The 25,140-nt window shown below is 35.8% G+C and overlaps 1 pseudogene; it reads left to right on the forward strand.

The window, feature by feature from the left end:
• The first annotated feature begins 18,083 nt into the window (after positions 1-18,083).
• LOC102030498 lies at positions 18,084-22,817 on the forward strand (annotated as a pseudogene).
• The last annotated feature ends 2,323 nt before the right edge of the window (positions 22,818-25,140 follow it).

Here is a 25,140-nt window from a genome sequence, read left to right on the forward strand (position 1 = left end):
GACACAAACCTTCTCCATGAAGGCGGTTCTTCAGAATCTGAATATTGCACACCCATGTAATCCATGAAATCTCGGCGCAGACCTCTCCGGAGCTCCATGCAATTCTCCACCACAGCCTGTACAGTCAAGGGGAGAATGGCTTCCAGGGGGTCTCCCCAGGTATTGCTGCAAGGTTCTCCTGGTTTCCAGCTCCCTAAGGGCTCCCAAGTCCCCAGTCAGCTCGACCTCTGAGTCGTCGGACGTCCGTACTCTCGTGTTCTCCAAGTCCTTGTTCAGCAGCTGCTCCTCCGCTGACACCGGACCTTTCTGGCTATCAAGGGCAGGGCCAAGAGCGACATGTTATGCGGCATGTTTTCTCAGGGGTTTCTCCATGTCTGGATGGTTCACACACGGCCCTGGGCAGGCCTATTGCGTCAGTGCTTCTCTGTGGCATGATAGTTCTCGACGGCTGGCGCTTCCCAGGCCCCTGCTGCCTGCTTCCCGGGCCCCTGCATGGCTGGGGGCCTGCCCAAGGGCCGGTGTGCCCCCGAAGATAATAATTAATAGCAATAAAGTGGCCATGTTCTGAGCACATGATAGAAGACATTCAGCTTTTCTAATGGCAGGGAAGGAGGAAAAGACTTCTGGAAGGAGGTTGAATTATGTTTTTAAATATAATCCCAGAGCTTCTTGTGTCACTAGAGGTGAAGAAGAAAGCTAATATTTACCTGGGCTTGGGCAAGATAACCATGGTGTGTACAGATAAAGTGAGGTGTAAATGTGAGCAGAACTTTCTGAGAGCCATCTGAACTGCACATATCTGAAATAAGCATAACTGACTCTAAAGGTTCTCTATGAGGCTGTTTAAGAAACAGAATCAGGGGACTGGGGATTTAGCTCAGCAGCACAGCACCTGTCTGGCAAGTGTGAGGTCATGAGTTCAATTCCTGGTACCAGAAGAAAAACAAAAAACAACACAAAAAAGGAGACAGAATCAAAGCATAGGAGATTAGATATAAAAATGTCATAATTATAAGTAATATGAGATTACATAACTTTATAGAAGTATATTTAAAAACAGAGGTAGTGGATGACGTTTAAAATATAGAAATATAAAATGTGACTCTCTAACTAAAAAATGTTAACTCACTTTTAAAGATGGATGATTTTGTGATGACTAGCATTTTTTGAAGCCACTTAAAACCTAAATACAACCGAGACTAGTACTTCAAATACCACCCCCATATAATAGGAAGCTACTGAAACTAAGAAATCAAATATGAAAGACTATTGTACTCGTCAAGGTTCTGCAGTGAAATAGAAGTAATAAGAGATCTATGGATCTACTGTCAGCTTTAGAATTGGGGCAATTATAATACGTGACCCTCATTACCACAGAGGCTGAGAGCCCCATGATCTGGCATCTGATAATTGGAGGCAAAAGAGAGCCGATGATGAGTATTCCAGCTCAGATCTGAAAGCCCTTGATCCAGGAGCACGAACAACACCAGTGCCAGCCCAGGACAGGAGGAGACAGGTATTTTTGATCAACCACGTGCACAGAAAGAAAATTAATCCTTCCTCCACATTTCTATTCCATTGGGACCTTTAATAAGTTGGAAAGGGCCAGTCCACAATAAAGAAGGTAATTTCTGCACTCAACCCGCCAATTCAGACATTGATCTCTTCCCCAAACACCATCACATACACGACCAGATATAATGTTCAGCCAGGTATCCGCATATCCCAAGGCCCAGTCAAGCTGATACATAAAATTAATCTTTAGAATCACAATATAAAATTGATCCATAAATTAAAGTGTGTTAATATTATGCAGTATTACTTAACACAAAAATATAACAGGCTGATTTACATTGGTTTATTTTTTTGGTACTGGGAATTGAACTCATGACCTTCAGCTTGCCAGGCAGGCACTGTGCCGCTGAGCTACATCCCTGGCTCGGATTTATGCTAATGCTTTGAGAACTTTCGAGGAAAAATTTTAAAGTAAGAAATGAAATGTGAAGCAGAATGTACATAGTATGTTATATTTTATTAAAGTATATATATATGGAAACATAAACATGTTTTCCTTTGATTAGACAGAAAGCTATCCAGTCTAACAAGGTTTATGTGAAATAGGATAATGAAGAATAGGAAGGCGTCTGGTTTTACATGGTACTGTTCGTACACATTCATCTCTTTTCCTTATTGGTTTTGTTAGATTCTTAAGATTTAAGAGAACAAAATAATTATGTCTGGCAGCTCTCAATCAAATTTGTACATTAAAATTATTTTACATTAAAATTTTGAACATTAAAATTAAAATTGAGCCTATGTAATTTATTTCACTCCTCCAAATCTTGATCTTACTGTCTACATATCAAGAATACTAATATTTTTTCAGTTTTACATTGAGATTAACGAATTTTAGTTGATCAAACTCTGATATAAGTTTGCATTTAGGGTCAGATCCTCCCCCAACTTCTGGACCCAAACATGTATACATAAGAGGGAAAATAAAAGCCTACACATGTGTCATATATGTTAAATGATTCAGTGTAATTGTGGGAATGATGAATTTAATTGTTGCTTGAATAAGAATGTGCCTAATGTGTAAATATGATTTGTGTTCCAACGGGGAAACACAGTTATATCTTCAAGTCATAAAAGTTAATGTCATTATTGACATGAGAAAATGGACTTGAATGCACTTTCATCAGTAATGTGACAGCATAGTCCAGAGGTGTCAGTTGAGTCAGCACAACTTGTCAGTGTAAGAGGATAACAGCTCCATATTTGAGGAAAGATTTACAACTCTTAAGTGAAATCAGAATGCTTGAGTGCTAGCATAACACATCTAAAAGTCCATGGCTATCTTTTATTGAAAAACATAACTCTACTCAAAACTCAGTTAGCTGTTTTCTGGTCTATTTATATTACCTTGTACTATATAATTTTGTGCTTTAAAACCATTATCCTAAAATTTACCATATTATGGGTTTACTGAATAAATAAATGTATCATAGAAAATATATTTATATTGTGTATATTATTATAAAATTTTTATGTGCAATTATATGGATCAGGAAAAATCAAACTTGCTGACACCTTGAATTTGAGCATCTATGCTCCAAAATTGTGAGAATATACATTTCTCTTAAGCTGTCCACTCTGCAGCACTATTCTGTAAGTGTCCTAGAATAGTAAAATACCATCACTGTAAATATGTCAATATATTTTTTACAAATTTTGTGTATATGTTTTAATTAGGGAAGGGTAGATTTTTTCAATTAAATTATTTTAGAACAATTGGACCTTAGTGAAAGAAAAATATTGATAAATACTCCTCCCTGTATATAGATATTGTCAAATTTGATAATAAATTTAAAGGGAAAGTTAAAACTACACAACTTACAAGAGAAAATTTTCACAGCCTTTGGGTAAAAAATGTAATAATACTTTAGAGCACAGTCTTGACACAAAATTTTGAATCCTAAATCTAAAGTCATAAAAAGTAAATATATTTTTGTGCTCTGTGTGTGTATGTGTGTGTGTGTATGTGTGTGTGTGTTGACTACATAAGGTAGTCAAATTTGAGCATATGAGTTAAAAATGTTTCGTCCATGTTGGTTTTTTGTTTTTTTTGGTTTTTCTCTGGTACCGGGAACCGAACTCACAACCTTACGCTTGCCAGGCAGGTGCTTTGCCGCTGAGCTAAATCCCCAGCCCCCTGTTTCCTCCATGTTTAAATGTTATAATATACAAAAGCATCCATGCTTTCTCTAAAGCTAAAATATTTACATCATTTTCTGGATCTTCTTTTTCTTTTTCTTTTTCTTTTTTTTTTGCACCAGGAATCAAACTCAGAACCTTGTGGCTGCTGGGTAGACCTGTGCTGCTGAGCTACATCTCCAGCTATATCAGTTTCTTTAATAAAAATTTTTCTGCATTTTAGAAGAATAATGTAGAACTCGCTTTATTTCTAACAGAAGTTTTTTATTCAATAAATTTTCTCCAGTGCTCTACTACTCTCTCTTACAGGATATTCTGATATCCTGTTTTAATTCTCAGTTTAACTTTTCAAACTCTCCATGTGATTCATGAATTGATCTGGGGTAGTGTAGTGTAAATGAATTTTGAAATTACATTAATTTCTCAATATTTGGAAACTTCCTATATATCTTCCTTGATTGATTTCTAACACACTTCCACTATGGTCATGACATGTTTCACATGAGCGCAAACCCCACAGACATTAATTAAACCCATGACTTAACACAAAAAACTGGATGATCACTCTTTCTGCATCTTCCTCAAAAGAGGTAAATATTTTAGAGTTTAAGAGTCAATAATAGTTTCTATATTATATTCTTTTTGTTTTGTTAATTGGATCACTGGTTTGCAGGCCCCCTTAAAAAAAAGAATCCCCAGTACACAGCTTGTATTACAGGCCATGTACCGTTGTTGCCTTAATTTGTCAACCAAGCTTAAAAAATCGTCTTCCTACTGTTGAGAAGACTGTCCTTTTATATGACAACTAGGCAGTGTTAGCAAATAGGATCATCCCTGTGCTTTTTAAATTCTTTTTTAATTCTATCAATTGCTGAGGACATATTCTTGAAATTTCCAACTGCAATTATAGATTTTTGTATTTTTTCTCTTTCTCAGGTTTTTCTTTGTATATTTTGAACTCCTACTTGTGCATAACCATTTAGGGGTGTTCAGCATTTGATAATGATATTTATGACAACACTAGAAGGCTCTTTATCATTGGTAATACAGTTATTTGGATGAATCAAAATTATCATTATTTGCTGAATATACAAATAAACACAAAAAGGCTTAGTCTTTTTTACCTTAAATAACTATAGTAAAACTAAATAAAAATATATATATATTTTTATTCAGTATAATTGGCAACTGCCTTCTTCAGCTTTATTGAAGTATAACTGACAAATAATGTTTAAATATTTTTGAATTTTCCCAAGTCATAATTTGATATACGTACTATTTACAAAATAATTTTTTCTTCAGGAAGAACGTTTAAGATTGACATTGATGTTAATGTTAGAACATTGGCTATTTTTTGACTCCTGTGTTCTGTGATATGTTTCCACATATTTACACACAAAGTGAGGTATGGCCAAAAGCTATGGCCAAAAGTACAGGGATGATCCTATTTGCTAAGTATATTGCCACTAATCTACCTGAGATAACTTAAAATATCCACCCTGACTTTAAGCACATGTATCCCATTGTTTTTCACAATGTGCCTTTTATTGTAAGAATAAGCTTTTGGCCATATTGTAAGAATAAGCTATTGTAAGAATAATGTTTACATTTTAAAAATTATTACAGTAAAAGATATGTTACTATTCATTCCTCTAGAGATATCCCCCTCCCTTGCACACACTCTCCTACCCTTCCTGCCACTTTCTGAAAAGTAGCTCTGGGAGGCGCCTTCCCATGAGTCTTTTTAATGTCATGGTTGCCTGGTTGTTCTGAATCAATTCAAGGCGTCTGTCTTTCATGATCATTTTGGCTTTGCGGGAGAGTCGGAAGTTGCATGGTGCTAGACCCAGTAAATAGGATTGATTTATATTTGACAGAAAGTTTTATAGAAGCTGCTTAACAAGGTGTGATTTTGAAATACATGGTATATTTAAATTTTTAGAGTGTATGACAGTAAAAAGTATATTGCCACTAATCTGCCTGAGATAACTTAAAATATCCACCCTCACTTTAAGCACATGTATCCCATTGTTTTTCACAATGTGCCTTTTATTGTAAGAAGATTTTTTTTTTAATTTAAACATTTGTCATGGTTTTTGTTCACTCCTTATGTATTCAAAATTTCCTAGTGAACAGTTTATGTCTGTTAAGTAGTTCTACACCACACTTCTATGTCACAAAAAGTAATACACTTAGGTTTTACTGTAGTTTAGGTCTAGTGTATCCTCTTATCACCTACATCTTTAAAATTTGGCCCCAGTTTGGCATTTTCAAGAAGTAATGAAATCTTTAAGAGGCAGGGCCTGGTGGGAAGTCTTCAGGTCTTTGGAAGAATGTCCCTGAAGAAGACTATGGGACTCTATCCCTTCTTTTCCCTTCATTCGCTTCTTGGCTACGAGGTAGTTTTCCTCTCATATGCACTCCTTACCATGATATACAACCTGAAATACAAAGCAAGGAAGCCGACCAATCAAAAGCTGAAAAACTGTGCAACAAAATAAACCTCTTTTTTGCAAGCTGATTATCTCTAATAATTGTTAAGGTAATGGAAAGCTGACCAACACAGAAAATTTCACACCAAAAATGGGATTGTCCTTGCCTTTACTACATATTCTATTTGACATTGTGGCAGAGTCTTTAGAATTGGCTTTTGGAAAATTTAGAAAAGTTTGAAGCAGTCTGGATTCAGTAAGTAGAGCTCAATAAGCAATTATAGGGAAGGCTCAGAAGATTACATATCAATAAGAATGCAGACAGTAAAGGCTATAGCAGTGAGGGTGCAGACAGAGATGAAGATTCTATTGGAAATTTAACTAGAATCCATCCTTACTATATAATGGCAAAAAAATCCTAGGTATATTTCCATACCCTGAGTCTTTCGGGAAAGATGAGTTTTTAAATGGCAGACTAACGTAGCTCAGAGAGGAAATTTAAAGGTAACATAATATTTAGGCAGTGACTTAGGTACTTCTGATTGCTTTTAGCCAAATTTGTATTGTGAATTGAAAGCAAAAAGATACAGAAGGGAAAGATTTGAAAACTTTCAGGATGGCTACAAATGGTCCAAGTAAAGGTGTAGGCAAGGAAGGTGCAGAGATTAGCCACACTGAAAAGAAGCTACTTTCTTTAGATTACTGGAATAGGAAAGATGTCTGGAGGGCATCTCAGAAATCTGCGGCAAGTCTGCAGCCATCAAAGGCTCACAAATATAGAAATGGAAATTTGTTTATGGTTAGTCTTTCCAGGGCAGGGTATTTTTAAGAAAATAGCCCCAGGGTGTCCTCTCAGCCCAAGATATATGGGAAGCATTTTCCAGATGCAGCTAGCAATGCAGTCAGAAGCACCCACAGCCATTGTTCAAGAAGGTTAGGTATGGCTTACGCTACTGGTAGACACTGGCATTTTCCAAATGATGCTGGTTTTACAGAAAGGTAGACTGCGATATTTTTAAGGTCATGGTTAATTCCACCAAGGTCTCAGAGGAAAGCCCAGGAGGCTAGGTAATGCATTATAGGTCTGGAGTCCTAGAGAGCTGTGCCTCACAAAGGAATGCCTAGAGTTATGAGAATGAGATGGTAGCTACAGTGGGGACCCTGGGAATATAAACATGCCAGGAATATGCCACACGGGCTAAGTGAAGCCTCATGCGGTATGAAACACCTGCACAAGACAAGAGTCATGTGTGCTTCAATCAACAAAACCATAGAAGCAGAGCTTTCAAAGGCTTTGGAAGCTTACATTCTGCCATACTGCATCTCAGGTGAGAGCCATGAGGCTGTAAGAATGTTTAGTATACTAGGTCTTGGTGTTGATTTGATATAATCCCTTCTGTTTATTCCTCTGTTCCTCCCTTCTGGAATGGGAATGTTTAGCTGATGCTTGGCCCATCATTGTATCTTAGAAGTATATAACTTGTTCTTTTGACTTTAGGAGCTTACAGCTGAATTTGTCTTGAGTCTCAGAGGAGACTTTGGACTTAGACTGCTGAGCAAAACCTGGAAAAACCAAGACTTGGAATCTTTGTCAGGGATGAGTCCATTTTCCATATAGAAATAAACATATGCCTTTGGGAGCTGGAGCAGAATGTTATTGCTTGAATGTGCAATGTTCCTCAATGGTGTATTTGTTAAGGACTCCTCTTCTAGCTTCCTGCTAATGAAAAGTGGAGGACCTTTGAAGAGAGAGGGCTTAGAGGAGATCATCAGGCCACTGAGTGTTGCAATTGGACTGAGGGACCTTGCTGTCCTCGCTTACCTCTCCACTTCTTAGTCGTGCAATGACAGGTTTTGTTGTATGTGTGATATGCTACCATGGGTCTGCAGCAATGGGACCGACTAATTATACACGGAGCCCCCCTAGAGCTTTGAGCCAAAATGGCTTTCTTCTTTATGCTGATTATCCCATGTACTTATCTCAGTAACTGAATCAGGTTGCCTTTGTGTTTTAGTCATCACATTTTTCTTCTTTTTGCCAGTTTCTTGCCTTTTTAAATTTAAACTGTTGATAATGTATTATTCTATTTCATTTGCCATTTTTATAGTTATATTTGATTGCTGTTATTTCTTTGACAATCAGACATTTAAAAATTAGTGTATCCTTTAATTGATAGTATTTGTACATTTTTTCTACTCTCCTTTGTGGTATTGGTCTGTGCTGATTAATTTTATGCCCTATGGGGCCAAAATACCTGGTTAACTATTATTCTGTGAAAGAGTTTTGGATGAAGTTAGTAGTTAAATTTTTGTATTTTAGAACACATTATACTCCATAATGTGGGTGAGCTTCATCCAATCAGTTGAAGGCCTTATATAACAAAGACTAAACTCCTGCAAAGAAGAAGAAATTCTTTCACTACACTGGCTGTGGGAGTTAGACTGCTACTTTTCCCTCAGCCCAGCCTGTCAGTCTCCCCTGTAGAATTTGGACCTCTCAGGCTTCACAATCACAAGTCCGTTGCTTGAAATGTCTCTGTCTCTTTCCTCTCTCTGTGTCTCCCATTATAAGAATCCCATTTTCTCTGTTGTCCGTAAATTCCAATATGTTGTCATGAGTCAATATTTTCAGATTTGTTATAAGCCATTCCTTTACATTTTATTTCTTTCAGAAGTCAGTTATATTTTAATTAATCTAAAAATATTCCATAATTTTTTTATCAATCTTTTTGCCTCTTCATTTTTGTAGCATACACCTACTAACAATGAATTCTCTTAACTCTTGTTGGTTTAACACTTTCAGCTTAATCTATGAAGTCTAAATGTGCTGAAAGGAGAATTCTCTGAGCCAACATTTCTGGTTTTCCTTCAAATTGTGCAGCACTCCTTGGGTTTATCCTTAGGCTGATGGGACAAGCAGGGTCCTCTTCATACTGTTCCTTGATATAGTTTGACTTTCTGTAAAGGTCTTCCATTTTTATGTTTTTATCTTTAGTTTTTGAAGTGTTCCTAAAATGTGTCTAGGTATCTATGAGATTACCTCTGATTCACCAGCAAAACCTGAACGTGGATTTCCTCTGTGTTAGGTTCTGTCATCTTTACCTGTATTTCACATTCTATCTTCCTATCTTGTTTTTTTTATTACTGCTTTTACTTTAAAGAGAGTAGTAAAAAAAAGAACATAGCAACATACCAACATCACAGGCATCAACAAAACAAAGCAAGGACATTAAAAGTGATACAGGGCTTCAAAACAAAATGATAGGAATTAACAGTGGTTGTTTTATTACATATTGTTATCTTCAGCTATGTAGCTCAGATTACCAGATGCAAGAATGGAAGATTGTTCAAACAATTAAAGGGAATAAAATAGTAACTATTAAATAAAGCATTTGACTACCTTTCCTAATCTTCTAGGCTAGAATTTCTAGTATAGTGGTAAATAGGAGCTGTGGGGGTAGATATCCCTGTTGTATTTCTCATTCAGGGTAGAAGTATCTACTGTTTCCTCCAATTAATATAATGCTGGTTGTATCCTTTTCATCAAAAATTTTATTAGAATAAGAAATCATCTTCTCTTGCCACTGTATTGAATATTTGTACTCTGAAACATTTGTATTCTGAAGATTGTTCCAAGTATTTAGTCATCACTACCAACAGTATCGTGAGTTTTGATTATTGTTCCACTTTTCACATGTTTAGTCATTCCTATAGCACTAGCACAAGGAAAAATCCAATTTGGTCATCATTTATAATCTTCTTGACCTTAAATGCTATTGGTAGGAGGCCATTAGCACGGACAAGATTTCTGCACTGAGACTGATCAAGGTAGAGTTTCCTCACAGCAGCTGAGCCTTGGCTAATCGAGGGAGACACTATCACAAGTAACCAATTAAGCTGTAACCAATTATGTTTTCTCTATGTTCACTTCTGTTCTTCCGTAAATGCTATCATCATGTCCTTGACTGGAGTCCTCAGAACCTGTTCTGGTGCTTGGATGCCTGATGTGTGAATTGTTTTTGTTTGTTTGTTTGTTTTCACTTTGCTCAAATAAACTCAACTAGATACAATTGATTTAAGAAATTTTTTTTAAAAACTATGCTGCTAACTCAATTTGCTAGTGTTCTCTTGGTGGCTTTTACATTAATATTTCTTTCTTTCTTTCTTTTTTTTTTTTTTGGTTTTTGTCTGGTACCGGGAACCAAACTCACACCTTGCGCTTGCCAGGCAGGCGCTTTGCCGCTGAGCTAAATCCCCAGCCCCTACATTAATATTTCTAAGGGAAATGTTTAAGATTTCATTTTCCTGTGATATCTTCATGTAGTTTTTTTATATCAGGTTATAATGACCTAATGGAATAAGTGAATAGATTTCCCTCCTTGTATATATATATTTATTTTTGTGTAGTGTGGGTTTTATGATGATGATGATGAGGAGGATTAGTTTGGATTGTGGTTTTACAGCCTCCTGAAATAAAACTTCTCTGGCTGGAGCAAGCCTGCCTGACTCAGAGCTGGCAGATCTAGCTACAGCAAAGCACTCAGGCAGGAGCACGCCTCTGATGTGCCAACCGTGCTGTCCAGAGCCAGTGCTCTCAGGCCTGTGCCCCGCACCTCATTACAACAGAATTTTAGTTTTCATCAACCTGGAGAGCTGGAAACCACCTTTACAATTGTTTAAGGCCCTTGCAAACGACTCAGGCCATGGTGTCTGTACCTGTTCCCCTGCCTTTTCCTCTCCGGGCCCCACCTCACCTTTCTCAAAACCAGTAAGTGCTGTGATCTAGGCTCCTCCCACCTTGGCCTCTCTGCCTCTGACTGCCTCAGCAGTTTTCTCTTGTGTCCTTTATGGAGAACATGCGCCTCTTAAATCACAGGTGAACGGTGTTATGAACGAAGCACGGGGCCTACGCATTCTCAGGTATATTTTAGCTGAGGAGTTACTGTGACCGGAGTCCCTCCCACGACGTCATCTTTGTGTGGCTTCCAGTTACTGCTTGGTTTCCCTTCCTGTCAGCTGAGGCCTCCTTCAGTATTTGTATTAGAACCATTCTGTTAGTGACAAATCCTCTCAGGTTTTTCTTGACCAGATTTGAAAGGACAGATTTTACCGGATGTGGAATCCTTGGGTGATTTTCTTTTCTCTTTTGGAATTTTAAGCACATCGTACCGCTGGGCTCCATGGCTTCTGATGCGAAGTCAGATAATCTCGCTGTGGAGTCTTTGCATTTCATGCATAATTGCTCCCTTATTTAAAGATTTCGACTTTGGATTTAAAAGCTTGAGTAGAAAGTATATAAGAGTAGGTGTGTAAATTAATATTTTTCATCATGTTATAGTAAGGAAGATTTTTAAGTCTTTTATTGTTATTAAATATTATTTGTACAACTCTCTATTTCTAACATTGTTTTAAAACTCCCAATGTAGCTCTTTTGGTACAGTTAAGAATGATACACAGATCTTTAAAATTTTTTCCATTGAGGGAAAGTTTTATTGCTATTCCTCAAATTACACAAACTTCTTTATAAGCTTCCAGACTCTTTTAGCAAATATAATCTACAGTTGAGCTCCTCTAATAACTGTTTAGAAATTCTGCTGTGGTGTTATTCACCTTCTAGATTTCCAGCTGATTTTGGCTAAAAATTTGTACTTATTGATATTATCTATTTTATTCAATGTGTTCAGACATTACAATTTTTAGAGATGATTGTTCATTGTTTGAACACATTTAAAGCTCCTGATTTTAAATCAACAACGTTCAGTGGCCTGTCGTCCTCAGGAAATCTTTCTATCAAGTGCTATTTGATGTATACATGGCCTTATTCTCTTGTTTCTTTGTACATCTTGCCTGTTTTTATTTAATTTATGGGACAAGTTAGACATTTTAAATTATACAAAGTGGAAACTTTTGAAGAAAAACTCTTTTTCTACCCCACAACCTGATTTTCATTTTTGCTGTTCACTGTCACACTTAGTACTCTTTGCTTAGTGACTTTCCTCAATTAATTACATCAAATCTACATCCACATTGTTTGTGGCCATGCAATCTTCCCTCAGGTACTGGCGTGGCCACCATAACTGGACAGATATTCCAGCTATCTGCTTTGGGGTGTTGTGTGAGTCTGACACATCTGCCACCGTCAGGCAGAGAATGAACAACTCTGTCATAGCATATACCTTTGTTTGCTCAGACATTTTTTGCCAATTGTGAGAGATTAGCACCTTCTGAAGTCTTTCTGAAAATTTTGTATATAATTCTGGATTACCAGGAATATTCCAGAGCTTCAAATATCCCTCTACTAACAGTTCCTGTTAAGAATTTAGATCAGAAACTTGTTTTGCCTAATTATTATTTCCGCCTCAGACAGCTAAAATATTAAATAATTGCAGCTGATTTTTTTTGACACGTACCCAGGGAAAAGATTGCCCTGAACAGGCTGAGACAGGTTAAATAAATACGAGTAAACTTTGTAGGTTCCAGGATACTTCCAGACATGTCAAATAATGACAGTTATTTGGACTTGGAATTTTGAAACCTGCCAACCTCCTCTTTTCCTCCACAAACAGATGGGGGTCTTCATTTTCCCCCGATTGTGAAGCTGGATTTTTGAAGCTGCTGTGGAACTGAGAAAAGATAGATAGAAATAAAAAAATAAACACCCATTCCCAGACACTTGCATAGATGTAGATGCTTTTTGTTTTTGAGCAAATGAAATGTGCACTGTTAAAATCCTTTAGTTAATTCCTAGAGATCTGATATAGGTGAATATGAGAAATTTTTGCCAGTTGTTTTGATTGTTTTTGCCAAAGAGCAAATCTCTAGCAGTTCTTTTTTTATTTTAAAGAGAAGAAAGATAAGCAAACAATGAACCCATGTTTTGAAACAGGTTATTAGGGGAATTATAATAGTTGACACACTGCATATTGTTTTCTTCCTGTTAACTGACCAGAGCACAAGATAATTTCCTATGTTACCAGTATTACTGATGTTATGTCTGTCGGTATGGCTCACGATTTCAGATGCAACCAAAGAATTACCAACCAAACAAGACTGTAATCGCATATGCAAAAACACTACATTTGGGCCAGGGAAATAAGTCAGCAGTACAGCACCTACCTGGCAAGCACAAGGTCCTGAGTTCAGTTCCTAGGAGACACACAAAAAACAAAAAACACTACATTGCAGTCATAAATTACATATCACTTATTAGCAAATAATAAAATTATTACAGTATAAATATAATTATCCAAAATACCTATGGTTTGTAGTTAAAATAGTAAAAATTATGAACAGGTACTATCAAAATAATGTAAGTGTACTTTATGACTGCATAAGTATAGTATCTCCATATTAATTAAAATAGCTTCTATAAAAAATTTTCCATAAGTATAATTTTAAATTCTTAAGTAATAGATTTATAATCTGATTCCTTATTTTCTCAAAGGCCAAATTCATTACCAATCTCTGGATTCCCCTATTGTACAAGGAAGAGTAAATAATCATGACTATTTTTATTTTTTAAAATTTTTTATTTATTTATTTTTTTTCTGGTACCAGCAATCGAACTCATGACTTAGTGCTTGCCAGGCAGGCTCTGTGCCACTGAGCTAAATCCCCAACCCCTCATCACTATTTTTAAGAAATAAAAACAAAGGGAATAATTTTGGGTAGAAATTTCATATTAAGGTAAATATTCCTTTGCAATTTTTTCACAATTATTTTTCTAAACCTACATATGTTTCAAAAGAATATGTTTCTTAGATTGAAAGAAATCTAATATCTATATTATCTTCCAATCAAATCATAAGCCTTCAAACAGAAAGAGTGTGATAAAATTAAATTGTGTCTCCAGCTGGACTCATAGCAGACATTACCGTGGGCTCTAGGTCTTCAGCTGGAATTGTGCAGGACACTACCATGGAATCCAGGCTCTCAGCTGGATTCTCTGGATCTCTAGTCCATGGACGGATCTCCCACACTCATCTGCAGGGACTCTTTGGGTGAATATTATAAAATAATCCTCTAAATGTTGTGTCCTGTATTAAATACTTTTTCCGTAAACACTGATTACAACAGCTGTTTTTCTTTGTCAATTTGATTGGCCCACAGTAACATTATTCTGAATGTTTCTCTGAAGATAATTTGGATGAGATTGACATGGAACTTAGTGAGCTTCTATAAAGTAGGTAGAATGGTGCATTGGTCTTCTCTAATCACTTGGAGGTATAAATAGAATAAAAGACTGATACACACCACCACCACCACCACCGCTGAGTAAGAGGTAATATGGCCCCCAGAGAGCTGTTAGACTTAAACTGAAACTTGGCTCTTTGGGTTTGCAGCCTGCCTGCCCATTCATAGACAACTTATTTGCCAGTCTCCATAATTACCTAGTCAATCTCTCTCTCCCTCTCTCTCTCTCTGTCTCTCTCTCTCTCTCTGTCTCTCTCTCTCTCACACACACACACTATTATTTGTATTTTTCTGCAGAACACTACATAATATACCCGCTTTAAACAAAAAGCCTAGATTTAGGAGAAAAGAGTCATGAAGGTAGTCAATAGTGCGAAAAATTTTAGCACTTCCATAGATTTAGTAAATGATAAATAGAAACAAAAGCCACTGCGCCTCTATAGGAACCTTACTATGGGTGCGGGTCTGACTTGTGTCTGAGTTACTTTCCTCTCATTACTAAGGCAAAATACCCAACACCCAAAGTTAAAGGAGGAAAGGTTTATTTAGTTCACAGTTTGTAGAAATTTCAGTACATAATTGGCTGGCTCCAAGGCAGGTGGCACATGGGCAAAGGGGCAATCGTTGCTGGTAGTAGAAGACAGTAAAAACAACAGATGGTAGGACAACCCTCTTTCTGTCCTGTATGTGGTATGCAGGGTAGCCGCCCTAGGGCAGGTGTAGCACTCACACCCTCAATCCTAGCCAGAACTACGCCCAACCAATCAGTGGACTGATTTACTAGTCACACGCCCTTAATTCCAGCACCGCATACTCTAGGTACAACCACCTCTGAAAGGCCTGCCCCCCGTGACTGCATGAAGCGCAGATACAACAGACTCAAAACGTAATAAGCGGGAAGTGTGACTGCTAGCAATTCTGTGAGTGACTTTTAGATGGAAACTTACAGCTGATAAACTATTTTTGCATTCTTTCTTTTTTGAAATCAAAAAATTAGCAAAATCTGAGATTATTATCCCAGAGAGACTTCCGAAACATTCGACTGGGTCTTAGCAACATCACAGCACTGCATTTACAGCCACACTCTGAGTGTATTACATTGTTCACTCTCACACTCAGCTGTGTGTGAGAATGTGTGCAGCTCCTGGTGCCTTTTTACTAATGAGCTTCTTGTGCTGTGGTTATTTCAGGTGTGATCGTTGTATTACTCATGTGCTTTACATTTGCTTAGATTAAACATACATAATAGTAAATATCTCAGCAAATTCCACTATGGTTTCTCTAATGTAGCATATTCAGGGTACCTTCAGTAAGTGCTCAGCTATGCTTTGAAAAAAAAAATATTAATTTAATTCTCTATTGTTTATTACGATGTCTAACAATTAAAAGTTATTAATCAAGCATCAGTTAGTATTTTATGTGTTGAAACACCCTAATTCCTTCTTATAATTTATCATACTGATTTGTCAGTATTTTATAAGAACATTTATGTACTAAGAACCGAACTGTTCACTTTACATTAATATTTTGTCAGCGTTTATTTGTTATTAGTAAGTATTTGCAGGACATAGTGCAGTCCTTGTTGGCAGCTGGTATACATTCCTAACACCTCTGTGCTCTGTTTTCATTCACTTACCCTCGCTACCTCCCACCTCTGTATCTCCTGATCCCTCTCCCAATTGGGAAAGAGCTATCACCCTACTTCCTACTGTGGATGTTTTTGTTCTTTATATTTTGGATCTATCATATAAGAGATAGTACAGAATGAGAAAATTTTGCCCGCTATTCTTTAGACATAGGACTAATAGCTAGAATATACAAATAACTCAAAAACATTAGGACCACTAAAATAAAATGTCCAATAATACATAGGCAACTAAAATGAATAAATTCTCAGAACACATAAAAGGAGGCAATGAACTTTTACATTAACACATAGTTTTAGTACTTCCATTTCACAAATAAGTTAAGTAGGCAACAAGGGATTAAACGTTTGGTCAAAAGGGCAGAGTTTTCTTGGTCATCTATTTTTTCAATGCAATCGGACCTCAACAGGAGGTCCGATAATAAAAATCACTTTATCCTTTTCTCTGTGTGAGCAATAATGAGAATATTTTCAGACATTTATAGTCATAGTATATGAATATGTAATAATAAAATCTTACTGCCTAATATAGTCTTTTAAAATAATACTTTTTATCAGAATGGCATATAATCACGTGTAAAGGTTTTTGAATTTAATACTTATTTTTCTTATTTTGCCTTGAGTGTGCACATGCATTGATATGGACCATGGACGGAGTCCTATGAATCCCTACCGTGGAGAAGGACTGTACCCTCCTGCTGTTGGAACCCTGCTCCCTGCCTGTCGCAAGAGTGATTACAGCAAAGTCATTTGTCCTGTCTGAATATCCAGTCACTTCCCAGATGAAGGAGAAGAACAGGATGTCACCTTCTGAGAGTCTCTCCTTATTCTATTACTTCTGTATGTAAATGAAATCACAAGATATTTCACTGCTTCCTGAGTGTCAGTCTTTTACTATGGAATGTCACCAAATTCTGAGGTCCACGTTGGAATGTAAATATCTAATAAAATGACACTTCTGACATAGGCTAGAAAGTTGTATATGCAAAATGCACTACTGACAGAATGCAGGATGTAAAGTGGCATGCTGCATTTTCTTATTCTTAGTAAAGAGATAAACTTGCTCAAAGTGAGAATAATGACACATTTTGGAGTGACTGTAGGATATATTCAAAGGAGGCAATGACACCAGTGCCCAGGAAAGGATGAAAGAATGGAAAATACTCTGCCATAACTGTCAAGCAGTAGTGTGTCTTCCGCAGACAATGTATCTAAAAGTGTACCTTGACTTTGTACAATTTTCTTACAAGTTTTATGTGTTCTTTGGCCTATTAGTCTGATTTCTCAATCTGTATATATAACAATTAACTTTATAAGGTCTTATAAGACAAATAAATGAATGTGATGCTGAAAAAATAAAAGAGGTTATGGACTGAAGAAAGAAGACAGGAGGGGAAGTATATAATGTACATGTACCAGTTCCTTAGAGTGAATGTAAATATTACACACTGCAAACTAGACAGATAATTTCAAAGAAGTCCCAATGAAAACCTCAGCTTGGTATTTTTTGGGTGATATCTAAAAATTAATTTTACAGTTTTTTTCAAATTGTAAAATCTCAGAGTAGCCAACATAATGCTGAAAAATAATAAAATTGCATAACTTACACTACTCTAAAGGTGTAATACGAAATCATAATAATCAATCAGTACAGTATGTTATTGAGAGAAGAACAAATAGATATTAATGGAACAAAATGTAGAAGGGTACCAAAATAAATTCAATAAATGAAGAAAATATAGACCTTTTGTCTAATAATGCAGGAATAACTGAAGTGCATATATACATATACACACACACACACAAAAGCATACATACACACAGAATTATATACATACACACTGTAAATAGACCTTATATTTTTGCAAAACAATCTTAGATGTATATAGAAAAATGTACAATGATAATCTATAAAAATTTAAAAGGAAAACTATAAGAAAGTTTTGGGTTTTGCTAACAAAAGCTTGACTAATAAATGAAAAAAATTGTTCAGTTTAGTACTGTAAAAATATAAGGATTGTAATCTGTGGAAAATACTTACTAGGTTTGAAGTGTATCTTTACTGTCTTATTTCTTTAAGTTAAAAAACTGCAGCAACTATGAAGAAAAAGAAATACAATATTCGCAAAACTCTTAAAGTTCAGCAGGTAAGTAAATAAACCCAATTAAGATTGGACAAATCTCTGAACCAAAGCATTAGACCATATATGTTTTTTCAGCATATGAGAAGAGTTCCACATAATTCATTAAGCAATTGTAAATTTAAATAATAATAAGAGAAAGAAAAGCACCTTTTAGAATGGTTACAAAGTTTGAAACATTGACAAACACAAATAATGGTGGGGATTTGTTAGGAGCAATAAAACTCTCATTCACCACTGGTGGGAAGGAGAATGGTATGGTCACCTTGGAAGATAGTTTGTCATTTTGTAAAGATCTAAGGATGGTCTTACAATACAGTTCTAACATCATGATCCTGGATATTTACCCAGTTGGCTTGAAAACTTTCATCACATAAAATTTTTCTTGAAATCATTTGTTTTATGCATGGCGGCTAAAAATAGAAATCACAGTCATGGATTAAATAAGTAAATAGATTTCTCTTTGGTATATTCATAGAAGGATATGTTATTTGGTAATAAAAATAAGTGAGCTCTCAAGCTACACACAGAAGTGCAGGAAATTTAAATACACAGTGCCAAATGAAAGAAGTCAGTGTGGAAAGATACAGTCTGTAAGGATTTCCTGTCAACTGCAGGGGACAATAAAAGGATCAGTGGTTGGCAGGAGTTTGGCAGGGGGTGGGGAGAAGTGAAAAGGTGAGGTAGGGGGAGTTTTAGGGTGTCAAATCTATTTTTATGATACTGCAATTGTGAATACCTGGCATTATGCATTTATCTATCTCACAGAACATTATAGCACCAAAAGTCTAATGGCAGATCTTGTTCTGAAAGGACAGAGGTAGTCATATAGTTCTAGGTAAGCTAGCTCTCTGTGCACATTGGCAAAGGGTCTCCCCTGGCACTGGAATAATATTTCAGGTGTGAACCTTGGGGCACAGGTCAGGAGCTAGGTCTGTGGACATGGTCACAGGGAGAGGAGTGGATCCGAAGGGAACATAACTTTCACAGTAAACGTGTCATGATGTCATGCACTATTACCTTTTACATAAAGTATTTAACTTTTTCCTAGTCAGTCTTCTTAATAAATGATATACCAGTCCCCCAGATTCACCATGCTGCACCTGTAGTAATCATTCAGAAAGAAAGATCTCACTTTGTCACCTCCTATTTGGAAGCTTTTGGAAATTCTCCCTTGCCTTTGCTGCAAATTTCCATCACTTTATATGACACAGAGAAAATTGCATGACCTGATTCCTAATTGCTTTCTCTCACCACGTTTCCCTCACAGTGTATATTTTAATTATGTTAAACTCCTGGTGATGACTTAGATATGTCACATCCTGTTTCACACTAAGCCTTCACATCGGTCTCATTCCCTGGGCCTCCCTCCACCGCAGTGCCTACATACTCTTTAGAATCCTTTCATTTATCCTCCAGAAATGAACTCTGCACCAAATCTATTAAGGAGGTTCTGTCCCCACACAATACCTGTCAAAACAAACTTTCTGCGCCCTGCTTTGGTATTTCTACAAGAACTTCGTCAGTGGCACGCAGACGCTTGTAGAATACACATCTAGATGTTCATTTTTCAGTATCTGCCCAAAGATTATGAGCTGCTTGAATTTTGGAATTGTTTCCCTTTCATCAGTGTATCTTCTGGGTAACAACAGCGCTTATGCATTATAATAATTTATTAAGTTTTTTATGATGACTTTTTACTGGCAATGCTAGAGATAAGGATGTGGGAGCATTCACATCATTTTGTGTAATGTAACTCTTTTCATATGGTAGAGGTTTCCCATCTGTACATAATTCCTTTAAAAATTTACAGTTAAGTTTTACTTACTACTTTGTGTCAAAATTTATATTATTCTTGAAAATAAATTATTCTCTGATTTCATTAGAACTAGATCTGTTATCAAAACATCACCCAAATGAAAGTCAAACCCAAATGTACAAACGGAAAAGAAGGGCGTCTCTGCAGTGTTTTAAAAAATATGTCAAGTTAATAAATGCTTGCTACAAGCAATTTGTCAAAGCTTATCAAAGATAACAAATATTTAATGAGACAGTAGCACCTCAAACAAGTGAGAATATTCTTGGAGACTGCTTTGCTTGAAGTATTCAAATTCTATTTCACACCCAGGTCCTCACGCAAATTCATCAACCCCTAAAGGTGCCAGAGCCAAAAGCAACTGACAATCTATGCTAAATACTTCTGAAATATCAAATTATATGTAAGACCTAAAATGTTTATAAAGATGCAGAACATCTTAAAGGTCTGTTCAAGCAGTGAGCTTGTTCTGGTTTATTACACTTACACCTGTTCACTTTATTTCCAGGGGTAGCACTTTTGTGATGGTGTATATCTTGATGCCTTTTGTAAGGAAAGCATTGCACATTCAAAGATTTTTTGGGGAAAAGGCAGGTAAAGAAATTCTTGGTGATATCTGCAATTTGCCTGTATGAATTACAGTTATAATTTTCTCTCAGAAAAGTAGCATTTGCAGTGGAGAATATTTGTATAAACTGATCAAAAAGGAAACAAGCATGCTACTAGCAGCAACTCTTACTGAAAGTAGGCGTTCATTCAGAATGGGTAATTAGACAGACAAGAGAAGAGAGGTGCAGTGGGGTAAGTATATCTCTAGATCTTCCTAAAGGCTTAGGCAATGGCATGTTATTATTTTCTCCCTGTATCAGTTAGGCAAGTAAAACTATTGATCAGTCAAAAGTGGCGGTGACTATGAGATTGACTGATTCATTGACTGATTTTATTTATTTATTTATCAAGTAACTGGATGGAAGATGGGGTATGTTTTTCAGTAAACATAGAGCACAGAAATGGACAGCAGATAGAGCAAGTTGGTCAGTCAGAACAGAGCACAAAAAGTCTTATCTAAGTAGGGTATAATGCTGACTGTTTCTTATAAGAAGTAAGAACTGCATAACCAACATAATCCTGACTTTAAATATGTTTCACCTTCTGTTTTTCAGCGAATGGGGTAAAACCACGGAAGAAACAGTTTCTTCAAAGAAAAATTTTGAGTACTATGTAATAGAGAAATGAGTAATGGATGAGATTTATGAATTAAAACCTGGAAATTAACAGAGAATCATCAGTTTTGAGAAGTAAAATGTATAACAAGATAATCCAAACACATACTCATTATTCTGCTAAAATATGAATTATTATCAAAACAGTTAAAACATTTTACCTTTTTAAATAGCATATAGCACCCTTATCTGAGACAAAAATCTCACACAGCCTAGTTTGGTATTTATTACTTTATTTCTGTACTTATCTCTTTGTAGACATAATATAGAGACTTAAAATATTTTATACATTCATATACATTAAATCTTTCTGTACTGCCATGCTGCACATATTATTTTGCAACTTTAATTTTTATATAAAACATCTGAGATTTATTCATTCTTATTTCTGAGGTTTGTTTATATTCACAAATAAATAAATTAAATATACATATACATGCATATTAGCAAATGAATGAATAGCATGTGATCTGATACAATTTCTTTTCTTTAGGTATGTATAAAGTATTTATTTTTATGCACATATTTACTTTAAAAATTTATGGAAAATAAAACAAAGCAGAATATATAGAATACCCTCTTAAGACTTCTTAGGAGCAGAAGGTTTTATTGCTGCAGTTCAAAGAATAAAATTGTACACACATGAAAGCCAGGTGAACATATTTAATTGAAATGACAGCCTCATTAAAAAGTTTTTGTCCTATTATTGAAATTTCAGTGCTGTGTTAAATGAAACTTGAAAGACTGCTCGTATAATAATTTAAACCTTTCCAAAGTCATCAATGAACAGGAAGAAGGCCCCTCCAGTACTTTAAAATATTTGCAGCAATCCCAGTAGTTTAATTATAAGGGCTCTTCTAGTACACGCGGCTGCTATGCACACCCAGGATGTCGTCGACACTCTGAGCACTGAGAATTACAGACCCTAGTTTGTGGCACACTCCATGTTGTCCTGGTGACAGAGGATGCCCGCTTACACCTCTGCAGCACTTGTGTAACAATATGTCCGTCACAGCATAAAATCCAATTGTCTAAAACAATGACTATCAAATATCAGACAATACATAATTTATAACTAAAAGTACATTCAGGAGACTTTGGGGTGTTCTTAAAATTCTTAAAAAAGTATAAAGTATATCTAGTGTTAAATTAAAATAAAGAATTAAAAAAGGAGGTGCAGAGGGGACCTTTTAGGGGTGGAAGATGGTGCCACGGGCCGGGGTGGGACCCTTGGGCTGCGATGCAGACAGGGCCGCTGCAGTGACCATAGCTACAGCCCGACGTGAACTCGCTGGAGCAGGCGGAAGATCTAAAGGCTTCTGAGAGGAGGCTTACTGAATATATTCATTGCTTGCAACCTGCCACTGGATGCTGGAGAATACTTCTTATAGAGGTATCTGTCTGTACAGCTGCTGATGCCTGGAACTGGTTAACGTATCCTAAGACATAAAATGTGTCCTTCTTCACATCACTATGGAGCCACCCATTTTTCACATTAGCTGTATCACCCTCATAGGGTTGTTCTTCCCTGGAATACACAATAGAGCAGTTGTACCGTCAATTATAGCTGCTAGGGGTCAAAGAGTATTAGCAGAGTACAATATGTCTTGTGATGATACAGGAAAGCTAATTTTGAAACCTTATGCTCAGTGACAATCTGCCCTCATGGCTCTAGGATCTGAAACAGTCTTTCTTCAGATAAGTGGTACAGCAAAAAGCCATAAAGGGTTCCTTTTGCAGTTGGATATGTGAAGGTTACAGCAACAACTAACAAGAAGTGAGCAATATTTACCCGGACGGTCTTGACGGTGATGACTCAAGTTACCAGCACTTTGGTACCTTTATTACCTGTGTTCAGTATTAGTGTCGCTTTAGTGCTTCAGCACCTGCAAACTTTTTTGCAGATGAAGTATGTATGTATGTTACTAAGTTAAACTTAGAAACAGAACCTCATTCAGTTTTTATAATGTATTTTTGCAAACTACTGTAAATAGCAAATCCATGCCAGTGTTAAACAAAGATCTAATACAATTTCAACACTGCCCATGTATTCACTATTTAATCTCCACAATACTTCTTACAGAGTAAAATGGTAAAAATTCCCTTTCCTGTCTAATTTACAGTGGAATAAAATCTAACACAGGAAACCTATAATGTATTAATACACTTGTCAAATGTCCTTCAAGCTTGAATTTAATCTCCTATTGATGAAATTCCATGATATTTCTAAGTATCAGCTATTTTTAAAATTGCACTAGGATATTCCTAGCATACATCCTTGTGTATCTGTCTGTGTGTATTGGTTTGTGTGTGTTTGGTTGAAGTAAGCAAAAGAATGACAAATTCTGCCCAGATTGATAGTCTTGTTGAATCACTTTGATTTTAACTGGAATTTCTCAAGTTCTGCTTATTTAAACACTGTTGGCTACTTAATTTTCCTTTTCAACACACTTTTTTCAAATCTTGCATGTATTTTGCAAATTCCTCTCTTTAGTAATCTGTCTTTAAGAGGAGTGCTTTATATTTCATAACACTTCTTTATTATATATGAAGCAAATGCTTGTTCTGCCTGTGGCTTGTAATTGTATTTGTATGTCTCAGTGAGTAATTGTTTTCATCTTTTGTGTAGTAATATCAACAACTGCTTATGAGGTTTATGTGCTGGACTTCTAAATTTCTAACTTATACTAAGATATCATTGAATACTTTCCTCAAAAATTTTTTCTTAGTTCTAAAACCTGTAAACTAATTTTTATGTAATGCATAACATTGGGATAATTTATCTTTACATAGAAACATAACCACTTGTTTCTTTATCATTCTTGAATAAGATTTTCTCCTACTTATCACCTTTCCATCTCCTTAATATTTGAATTTCCGTCCTACCTTGATTTTCTCTGGATGTAGCTCTATTTTTTTTACTACTCCATTCTGGAAATTTGAAGAACCTAATTAACAATGCTTTAAGATATGTCTTGCTTTCCCATATGTCAGCTGCTCATTATATTTGTAATGTGTGAGGGCATCTGTACATGATTCTTTCCTTCTTCACACTAAGGAGTATCTTATTACTCACAGGTACAGCAATAGCTAGAGTGAAATCTTGCATTGTTTCCTGAGCCTTTGTCCCCACAAAGTGATGTGAAGTTGAAGTGTTCTCTGCCCATGCAGGTGGGCATGGAGGAGTGCGAGCTACAGGACAGAAGTGCATATCAGGAAACTTATGCTATACCAGAGAGGCTACAAATCTGCCCATTGTCTCCCAGACACATTCTCTTTATTACATCGTAACGTTTAAGAAAAGCTTGCTCTCGGGTGAACAAGAAATCATCTGTCTGTTTTTCTTGAATTTCACAGTACAAAGAATACCTTGATATAAAATAACTAAGGTGTTAATTATTGTTACTTCACAGCTGTTTGATTTTATACATTTGCTATTATAAATATTAGGAGCATGATTGACAATGCAATACGACTTGGTTTCACACATGCTTCTGCCACACATGAGAATGGAGGTAATGTCTGTGGGCTCAGATTTTTCACCTGCAAAATTAGAATATCTGCCTGATAATAAAATCATTGTGATGATTAGTAGCAAAAAGACAATGCCTTCAGCATAGCAAACATTCTAATAGTAGAATAATTTTTAAAAGTGACATGTATCATATCCAAAAGTCATTCATATTAGACACTTATATATATAACATATACAATATATAAATATATTATATTTATATAAATATTTCAATATAGTAAAATATGTTTAATATAATAGAAAATATGTTTAACTATAATAATATATTTATTTTATAAATATATTGGTATATTTTATACATATAAATATATATAACTATAAATATATGCTAAATATACAAATATATTATATATTTAAATGTATAATATATAATACATGTAATTATATATTCTATACAATTATATATGTTATATAATATATAAACATATAATAGCACATATC

The sequence above is a fragment of the Chinchilla lanigera genome, unplaced genomic scaffold, assembly GCF_000276665.1.
Source record: "Chinchilla lanigera isolate Chin_1 unplaced genomic scaffold, ChiLan1.0 scaffold00053, whole genome shotgun sequence".
Taxonomy (NCBI): Eukaryota; Metazoa; Chordata; class Mammalia; order Rodentia; family Chinchillidae; genus Chinchilla; species Chinchilla lanigera.